Consider the following 10,899-nt stretch of genomic DNA (forward strand, 5'->3'; position numbering starts at 1 on the left):
GGCATCGTGGAGCGCAAGAACAGGATACTCATTGAGATGGCTCGGACGATGCTTGGTGAATAAAAGACTCCAAGGAAGTTTTGGCCCGAAGCCATTGATACTGCATGCCATGTCATCAACCGTGTTTATCTTCACAAGCTTGTGAAGAAGACATCCTATGAGCTCCTGACTGGTAAGAAGCCAAACGTCAGTTACTTCAGAGTATTTGGTGCTAGGTGCTGGATCAAGGATCCACATCACACTTCAAAATTTGCACCGAAAGCACATGAAGGTTTTATGCTTGGTTACGGAAAGGATTCACACTCCTGTAGAGTCTTCAACCTCTTTCACTATAAAGTGGTTGAAACTGTAGATGTGCGGTTCGATGAGACTAACGGCTCGCAAAGAGAGCACCTGCCAAATGTGCTAGATGAAGTTCCACCTAGTGAATCCATCAAGTTTGTGGGAACTGGAGAAATCATACCTTCTGAGGCACAGGCTGAAGAGGAACTCATCATTTCTGCACCTAATCAACCTGAAGACAATGGTCAGCCTGAAGTCAATGCTCAAAACGAAGACAGTGATCAGCAAGAGCAAAATCTTCGTCCAGTTCATCCTTGTATTGCAAATGAAGTACAAATTGAGAAGACAATTGATAGCATCAATGCACGTGGTCCACTCACTCGTTCAAGAGCAACACAGGTAGCTAATTTCTGTGGGCACTTTGCATTTGTCTCAATATCTGAACCCAAGAAAGTTGCTGAAGCCTTCATGGAACCTGAGTGGATTCAAGCTATCCAAGAAGAGCTTCAACAGTTCAAGCTAAACAATGTGTGGGAATTGGGCAAGCGTCCTGACCCTCACAAGCACAACATCATAGGCACCAAATGGATATATCGCAACAAGCAAGATGAGCATGGTCAAGTGGTTAGAAACAAGGCCCGACTCGTTGCCCAAGGGTGCACTTAAGTTGAAGGGATTGACTTCGATGAAAAATTTGCTCCCGTGGCTAGGCTTGATGCCATTCGCATACTGCTAGCCTATGCCAACCATCACAACATCCTTCTGTACCAAATGGATGCAAGGAGTGCTTTTCTCAATGGCAAGATTGAAGAAGAAGTGTATGTTGCACAACCACCTGGCTTTGAAGATCCAAAACATCCTTACATGGTATACAAGCTCAACAAGGCACTGTATGGCCTCGAACAAGCCCCTCATGCTTGGTATGACACACTCAAGGACTTCCTGAAGAGCAAAGGCTTCAAACCTGGTTCTCTAGATCCTACACTCTTCACGAAGACATATGATGGAGAACTATTTGTGTGCCAAATCTATGTAGATGACATTATCTTCGGCTGCACTAATCAGAAATACAGTGATGAGTTTGGACACATGATGCAAGAGCAATATCAGATGCCCATGATGGGTGAGCTGAAGTTCTTCCTAGGTCTTCAAGTTCGTCAGCAAAGCAACAACATCTTCATATCTCAAGAGAAATACCTCAAAGACTGCCTGAAGAAGTCTGGAATGCAAGATTGCAAAGGTTACATGACGCCAATGCCAACCAAAAGTCATCTGGGTCCTGACGCCAGTGGTAAAGAGTTCGATCAAAAGGTATACCGCTCCATGATTGGTTCTCTACTTTATTTATGTGCATCTAGGCCAGATATCATGCTTAGTGTTTGCATGTGTGCCTGATTCCAAGCGGCACCCAAGGAATCGCATCACTTAGCTGTGAAGCGAATTCTTCGATATTTGGCTTACACCCGAACGCTAGGATTATGGTATCCAAAGGGCTCAGAGTTTGATCTAGTTGGATTCTCGGATGCTGATTATGCTGGTGACAAGGTGGATCGCAAGTCTACATTAGGCACATGTCACTTTCTGGGACGATCACTCGTCTGTTGGTCTTCAAAGAAGCAAAACTGTGTGTCTCTCTCCACTGCTGAATCTGAATACATTGTTGCTGGATCTTGTTGCGCTCAGCTTCTATGGATGAAGCAAACTCTCAAAGACTATGGCATCCATCTGAAGCAAGTACCACTCTACTGCGACAATGAAAGTGCCATCAAGGTTGCCAACAAACCAGTTCAGCACTCGAAGACAAAGCACATTGAAATTCGTCATCACTTCCTCAGAGATCATGTCATGAAGGAAGATATTGATATCATTCACATCAACACTGAAGAGTAATTGGCAGATATCTTCACAAAGCCCTTTGATGAGAAAAGGTTTTGCAAGTTGCGGTGTGAGCTAAATATCTTAGAATCCTCAAATGTCCTGTAATTGGACACACATCCTGACACTTATGCATATTGATGACTTAGATGTGCAACACACGAAGTAAAGTATATCTTCAATCAATGAAGACATACACTCTAAGTGTGAATACATTATGTAGAATTTGACTTCGGAGCGCCACGATAATTGTGCGCCTTGTCTGGGTCTAATACTTCCTATACGGTGGGTAACGCCACCACCAAACCTTTGTTTGAAGTGTTTCATTGGGCGTCTCATTTGTAAAGTCTTCGCGTTTGAATTGTCTTCATCAGTGTTTTTGACTTCTGTTTTATCTTCACTATGTTGATTTGGTCTTACTTGGATATATACATATATTTGTGTTCTGTCCTCTACAGCATTCACTTATAGCTATGTCTTCCTGCTTGAATCTTTTGATCTAAGTGAATGTGATCGGACCCTAATATCTTCTATGCTTCTTCCTCAAATTCTATCTATCCAAATCATATGCATTCAATTGAAACTGTCAAATGTCTTCTCTGCATCCTTGTCAGCAGAAGACACATAGACAAGAGTTATATCTGTTTTAAATGCTATATCCTTATTGCCTGAAACCTGGAGAAGCCGGAACGACCACCCGACAGTCCAGGCGTGCGTGGGAACATGGAACAACTTCCAATGTGTTGCATGTTTGCCATGTGTCCATCAGATGTGAACCGCCAGGGGCACCTGCGTAATTGCGCTGTGCTGTCTCTTTCCTTATAAATACACATCACATCACGGTCAAAATCCTTCTCCCACCTCTCCACCTCGCACAAACCCTAGCGCCACCGCTAGCTCTCGACGACGCCGGTGACGAAGCGCTTAGCTGTCGCGACCTCACCAACGCCGTCCTCAAGCCGGCTGCGGACCTCGTCTCCTCCGCTGCCGCCGTAGGTGTCTTTTGTCGGCAAGTTAGGGCACGAAAGATTCAACTGCCCGGCCTCCTATTCCACTCCATCTAGCAGTTCTTCGTGTGGTAAATAAAACCTTCTTTTTACTGTCTTTTTGATCTGATAGATTCATCCTTCCTCACCAAAAGTAGTTTATATGCCTACAAAATTGGATCTATCCTGTTCTGCATCTCATATCATGCCTAGTATATTCACTTATGCTTCACAAGTAGTTAGATTCCTCACTTGTACCTATTCTTGGATTCATACAAATCTGGAACCAACTCTCAACATATAAGTGAATGTCTTCGCGCTATGCGGTTAATGTCTTCAAACTGATTTATCTTCAAAATCTTCTAAGAATGCATATGACCTCTTCCCCTTCCCTCGCATCCCTAATGCTGTCACAGGTACATGTCCGTGCGAGAATCCCTTGGTTCTCATAGTCTGCATTCATTTGCAGAGTTCCTACAGCATCACATTCATTCACCATCTGCAAGTTCCTGTTTGACCAGCAAGCGGAGGCCACTCACTGTACTGAAGCCATTCTGCTTGAATACAATGGCCACAGAAAAGTCAGCAACAAAGGGCGGCAGGAAGCGCCGGGGGGATACATCAAAGGATTTGCCTGAAGATCTCTATGAGCTGTACAAGACTGATGCCGAAGAGGATTACAATCAGCGCAAAACACGAATCCAATGGATTCGAAGATATTGGGCCGAGCAATGGTTCAAATACAAGTTCGTGACCAAGGAGTATGCTGAGAACAATGCCATCAAGTGTCTGGGGTGATATTCTCTTTCGAAATCTTCAACCCAAGAACAGATCTGAAGCTATTGCTCAGGGTTTCTACCCTTGTATGGTCCGTGGACCATAGCCTGCTAATGCCGACCCATCATCACTGCTATGTTGTTGTGACGATAATCTGTTCAAGCGCAACTTTCAGACAGCAAATCGCTTGGATTAGACTTCAACCCCGGTCCATCTGCTCCTCGGGCTAATGGCACCCGTGATGCTGAACCCAATATTGTCGGACCCTTCTACAACCTCGAAGGTCTCATCACACACATTGCTGTTCAGGAGGCAGCTGTAGAGCACTCTGCAGACAACGCTGATTCTGATGAAGTGCCTGCTCCACCTAAGCCACAGAAGCAGAAGAAATCTAAGGCTTCAAAGCCCTCTGTTGCTCCAAAAGCTTCACGAGCGAAGCCACGAGCCACTGCACCTCTTGAAGCAAGTGTGCAGTCTAAAGATGTTTCTCGCATCTCCAAGACCGAGAAGAAGAAGAAGCCCATCCAGAGTTCTGGGCAAGCACTGACCCCAGCTGCCGTTCTAAGGAACGAGACTGAGGCCATTGATCTGTCAAGTGACGAAGATCTTGGCGATGATGCTCTTGAGCTGTTGATAAAGAGCAAGCAAGAGGCAGAGATCTTCAATGATCTGCCGCTCTTCGATGTGGACATCTTGAATAACTTCATTGATGAGTGGTTTGACAATCCAAGCCTCAGTATCGATGATCTTCAGCTCCCAATTGGCATCAGTGTCTCCTTCCACGGAGCCATTGCTCATGAGTTGGCTCTGGCTCAAAAGATTGTTGAACTGAAAATTTTTTTGACTATGAGAAGGCTCAGTTCAAGAAGCACATGGCAAGCTCAGCGTGGATGATGTTCAAAAATTTCAGCAGATGATGCATGACCTCAAGGAGGCATTTCACAAGAAACGTGAAGAAGCAAAAGGTTCAAGAGAGCGTATGAAACACCTCGCTGCAAAATGTATTCAAGCTCACAATGAAGCAGAAAAGCGCAAAGCTCTTGGGCATCCAGGCATCGATCCCAAGATGGCTGCCAAGAAGAAGAAGCATGCTATGGCCCAAGCTGAAGCATCAGGGAGGGAAGTACCTCGCATTGTCTTCCCTGCCAGTATGACAGGCACGAAGCCTAAGGTCCCCACAGCTGTGTCTGAAGTGAAGAAGACAAGGGCAGCTGAGGCTGAAGCTAGAAAGCGCAAGAGCAAGAATGCCACCGACGATGCTCCACAGACCAAGAAGAGAAAGACAAAGAAGAAAGATCGGGCTGCTCCCACAGAGCCCCTTGTCGTCGAGCCGATCTCTTTTGCTCGTCCTGCATCCGAACTCCAAGAGCGTCAATTAGTAGTTCACAAGCCTGCTTTCACAGAGGCTCATGAAGCTGAAGACATTCCAGCTGTTGACCCCACTGCAGCTGAAGACATTGGTCCCCAAGACAATGTAGATGATGATGAAGTCCATCCTCAGTTAGAGCACCAAATGGTATCATCGCCTGTTCGCACGAACATCAAACTCATCAGCATTGGTCGTCCTCTGACGCCAATTGCTAAGGATGCATCATGGGCTGATCGCCCTCAAGACTCCCCCCGTCAAGAAGAATCACTAAGTACTCCCCCACCTCAAGTCACCACTCCGGTGCTTGAAGACGACGACTATGTGGTCCGGCCAACTCCCTCTCCAAAAGCGTCGCCCGCATTCCGTAGTGGGCTTGAAGACGACGACTATGTGGTCCGGCCAACTCTATCGAGCGTTCCAGAAGGAGAAGAGCAACACAACTCAGTGGCACGACAAGTGTTTCCTGACGCCACTCCAACTGTGAACGTCTCTGGGTCTGAAGCCAAAGCTACTGCAGACATTCCGGCTGCATCAGCCGGTGACCAAGAAGAACCCCGTCAAGAAGAAGAGCGTGTTGCCTCACCCCCTACCATCCAAGAAGCTGTTCTCAAGGAGAACGTGTCTGTGTCCGACCCTCCAGCTACACAAGTGGAGGCTGACAATACTGAGGCGGCCACCAACAACACTACTAAAGCTAATGACGTTGTCATGGCTGAAGCTAATGTGGCGCTTGAAGTAAATACGGTGCCTGAAGCTACTGCTGCACCTAAAGCCATTTTGCAGCTCGAAGCCCATGTCAATGCCGATGCTCCTGTACCGCCTCCAAGACCTCACACAATTGAGCTGGCATTTGATCGCGGTCAACCTGTCATGGTTCGATGGCCTATTCTGGTTCCTCCTCCTGCTCCCGGACCACAATTTGATTATCATGTGGAGCACAGGCCTCAGGTCCAGAAGCCAAAACCCAGGCTGCCAAGGTTTCCAGGTATGGCAACTTCACCAGAACCGTTTAACGTGAATGGCTTCATTGCACACAACACCTTCTTTGATAGCGCCAAGAACCCATATTCGAAGCCAAGGATTTCATCAGATCGGTTCTAGAGCTATCAGCAGTGCAATTACTATTCTTATGTCCTATACAATCAAGGGCGCATTTTTCCTCATATGCGTCTAGACTGCGAAGCCATTGCTGGCCTGCCCTGCTTGGAAGAAGCCCTTGACTGCTTCAGAGATGCTGGCCTTCTGCAGTTTGTGACCGACAAGGAAAATTGGAACAAAGAGCTTCTATTGCAATTCTGTGCAACTCTTCACATTCGCGGCTACAACAGGGATCCGAAGACTTGGGTTCTTGAGTGGATGACAGGCAATGTACACCACGAAGCCAAAGCACTTGATATTATTGAGCTTGCTGCCCTACTCACTCCAGGTGAACTTTATGAACCTGGTTGTCAGCTTGGAGAGCATATTCCAGAAGCCTGAGCCAAACATGAGCCAAATGTTGAGCATGATGAAGCCACTGCCACAGGACACCGAATATCCAAAGGAATTCTTTGTTGAAGACCTAGAGTATCTGCCCTGCACTATTTATCATATCATCAGGCGAACTCTATGGCCCGTCAAAGGACATTCTCCTGCAGCGAAGCTTGAAGGAGCAATGAAGACATTGGTTTTCTATATCTTCAATGGCATCAGCTTCAATGCTCAGGACTTATTCATCAGGCAACTGGCTGCATCTAACACTGATCTCTTTGGTCTGAAATTTTACGCTCCGTGGGTTATGCGCCTCATCAAGCTTCACTCTGCTATCAACTATCAGCCCTCTACGCGCATCCATCTCATATTCTTACCAGAGGTTGATATGTCTGTCGAAGCCATATACCCAGAGCCTGCCAAGGAGCCAATTTATCTTCACAACGCCGACCACCAAAGCTTCACTCAACCCATTGAAGGAGTTCTTGCTGCAACTTGTGTTTATCCTCTGGCTGGAAATACATGTACACCTCATCGTGCCCATATTGAAGCCACTGAGAGTACTATCGCTCAAAGGCCTGGTAAGCGATCTCGTGTTCTCAACGACCGGGAGCTTCTCGTCGCCCTGCATCAAAAACAGGATAAGCATCATGACTGGCTGAAGCGTCAGATGCAAAGCCTCTTGGTGGATGTTAATCGCATTCGCAACCTTGCCACCAAGAATGCATTTGTCACTCATGAAACCTATCGGCGGTCATGGAAGAGTCTGACATTGCTGAGCTCTGAAGATGATCTTCAACAAGATGGCTTCATAGAGAGATTCAAGTTTGATTCCACTCCTCCCAAGAATGCTGTCTTGCGTCAGACTCCCTCACTCGAAGACCCAGAGTACTCCTCCTCAGCGGCAACTGTCAATGCCAGAGTCATTGATGACGAAGATGATGCTACTTCACCGACTACAACTTTGCCACGTATCGACACTGCGCCAAGTTCTTCTGCACCACCGGACTCCAATGTCGACCCTACTCCTTCTCCTACTCCTCATGCGGATGAGTAGACGCTCTATGTCTTCAAACCTTTTTGGCCCTTCCTGACAAAAGGGGGAGAAGCATATGAGTTGATAGTCTTCAGGCGGGTCCTTATGGGTGGTTGCTATATTTTTTGCCAAGTGCTTACAACTCTCGCTTTTGATACATTTGGTTCTTTGAGTTGTAACACTTAAACTTGATGGTCGTCTGCTATTTTTTCTGTCAACTATGTGATGCGATGATAAATTCCGCATGTGCGACGATAAATTCCACATGAAGTCTTTTCGCAGACGTCCATTTTTCATTATGCATGTCATTATCTTCATTATATCTGTTCATGCATGATGAATTGTCTTCATAAGTTGAAGAGGATCTCCACAAGTACAACCTGCCATGTGCATTTGCATTCAAAAGCAAAACACTTATATGCACATCTTCAGGGGGAGCCTTTTGCTACCTACGAAGACAATATCTCAATCCTTTACAATTTCACATATCTTTATCCCCATTGAAAACTTCAACCAGTTTGTCATCAATCAACAAAAAGGGGGAGATTGTAAGTGCATCTAGTGCCACCCCTAGTTGGTTTTGGAGTATTGACGACAAACCTGGTTGAGGGACTAATGTGTTTGTGAGAATTGCAGGATAACACAGGTAGTAGTCCCTCATTGATTCGGTTTACCTACCGGAGATGACCCCTAAAAACGTGTGAAGACAATGAAGACAACTGTGATATGTGAAGATATTCACAACGAAGACTATGACTCACGAAGACATTCATGTGAAGACTATGGAGCGCGAAGACATAGTTGTTTCGTAGTTTCCTTTTCTTCTTTGTTGAGTCATAGGAACCACCGTACTGTTAAGTGGGGTCCAAGTGAACAAAGTCAGAGTGACTGAAGTGATGCTCAACCAAATCCTAAGTCTTCGAGCGAAGACAATGAGAGCAAATCTTATCCAGAGCCGGATGAGTCAGCTTTACTTGTAGCCCAAGTTAAGCTGTCGCGTGTGTTTGAAATCTGACCATTGGAACACGTGTCAGTTCCTTAGTGACCCAGCGTCATTTCGGACAAATCAGGTCGGGTTACCGAGTGGCTATAAATAGCCCACCCCCTACACCATAATTTGGTGGCTGCTGAGAGTTAGTGCACGGCTTTTGTCGTTTGAGAGCAACCCACCTTGAAGCTTTTTAGACAGAGATCCTTGCGAGGACAAAGCCCAAAACACCCAGAGCCAAAGAGTGTTAGGCATCACTGAAGTCTTTCCGTCCGCGTGACCGGAAGACTTGTTACACTTGAGGACTATGAATCCTCCAGCCGGTTAGGCATCGCGTTCTGAGCATCCAAGAGTCATTGTGGATTGCTGGTGAACGAAGTCTGTGAAGGTTTGGAAGTCTACCTTGAAGACTTACCGGAGTGATTGGGTGAGGACTAAGTGTCCTTAGCTCAAGGGGAATAAGGTGAAGACGCAGTCCTCTGAGTTGAATCTCAGCCTCCCTAACCAGACGTACAGTTGTCACAGCAACTGGAACTGCTTGAACAAATCCTTGTCCTCACCAAGCAACTGGTTCTATCTCTTCCCTCACTTATTTACAGTTTGTCTTCATGAAGTCATTTACATGCTTGCCTTACCTGTTTGACTTCACTGTGTGACGACTATTGTTGATTGGCTTCATACTATCTTCCATCTTGATCCATACTACCTAGCTGCTAATAGTCTTCATGCTTTAGCTTCATTACTTGCTTGACTATGGCTTGTCTAGTGTAGTCTACCTTCCGCTGCATGTCAATAGGTTCATTTCTATTGTTTGTCTTCGAAACTCTCATGTTTTGAAGACTTTCATAACAATCGCCTATTCACCTTCCCTCTAGTCGATAACTAGCACTTTCAGAATGCCATCTGCTCGTTCCTTGTAGATTGAACGGTTCATAAAAAAAATTGACTGGCCTATTTATTTTCAGTGGACTGTTATTTTGATAGGACCACATGTGGTGGTGTGCTGGAGTAGTACCTGCATTTCCAGCCATCCCTGTGCTCATATATTACAAAATCATATGAAGTAGAATCTAATTTTGTTTGCCATGCAATGTTGTAGAGATATCATATGTCTCATGTCACTTATTTTTTAGCCACAAGCTATCTGCTACTTTTATAGTGCACTAGTTCTGCACACACTTCACCCGTACTCTCACTATTGTTTTTTTATGCATGGTTATTTCAGACTCTGCCAAACTGTTGATAGAAGCATGAAATAAAAGAGAGAAGTCGCTCATGTTTTCTTCGTTGGCAGGCAAGACACGTTTCACGCTTTGAAGGTTGCATGTTCAACAGATGGAGACGGTAAACGTAGCTCTGGAGTTGATAATCTTGCTCTCCACGAACCACCATCCCATGTGCTTGCTTTAATTTCGCGGTGTCATATGTGGTTGCATGTTGCATATGATGTCTAGCTGGTATTCGAAAGGCCAAAGTCGGTCTTCATTAATATAAGGAAAGATATTTTTTACATGAACCACCATCCCGGGAGCACCGAAGACAAATAGCTAGTCAGGGCACTGGCCGAGTTAGTGACAAGCCCAACACAAACATGCATCACCTGGAAGCCAACTAAAAAGCCACGATGGTGGCGAAGCAACCTTCCTCCCACCAGGCTCTCAAGTACTCGATGATCATGCTCACCACTCCAGCCGGATGTCTAGCTTGTATTGCTTCCAATTTGGTTAATTTGCATCTGCTTAGCTTACACATTATACCTTTGAATACGACATGCCTTCCTCTTTTTGGTACATACTAGTACATCTGTCTATTAACCATGTTCTTACATCAAACTAATGTTCTTGTGTATCCCTCATCAATCACTTATGATGAGACAGTCAAGCCCGCGGATTACCACTACTGCAGGATGCTCCTAACGCGACACTACAATCAGAGACCCTTCGAGAAACTGTGTGCGATGCCATAATCGCAAACGGTGCTGTATGAAAACCGTCAGAAATGTGTAAAACATTTGCGATGATGGATGCATCAAACACGGTTTTGGTTTTAGTTGCATGTGCGATGAAGGGCATACGGTTCAGTTCAATGAACTGTTTGCGATGAGGAGGAACAAAAG

Source organism: Aegilops tauschii, chromosome 4 (genome assembly GCF_002575655.3).
Source record: "Aegilops tauschii subsp. strangulata cultivar AL8/78 chromosome 4, Aet v6.0, whole genome shotgun sequence".
NCBI lineage: Eukaryota > Viridiplantae > Streptophyta > Magnoliopsida > Poales > Poaceae > Aegilops > Aegilops tauschii.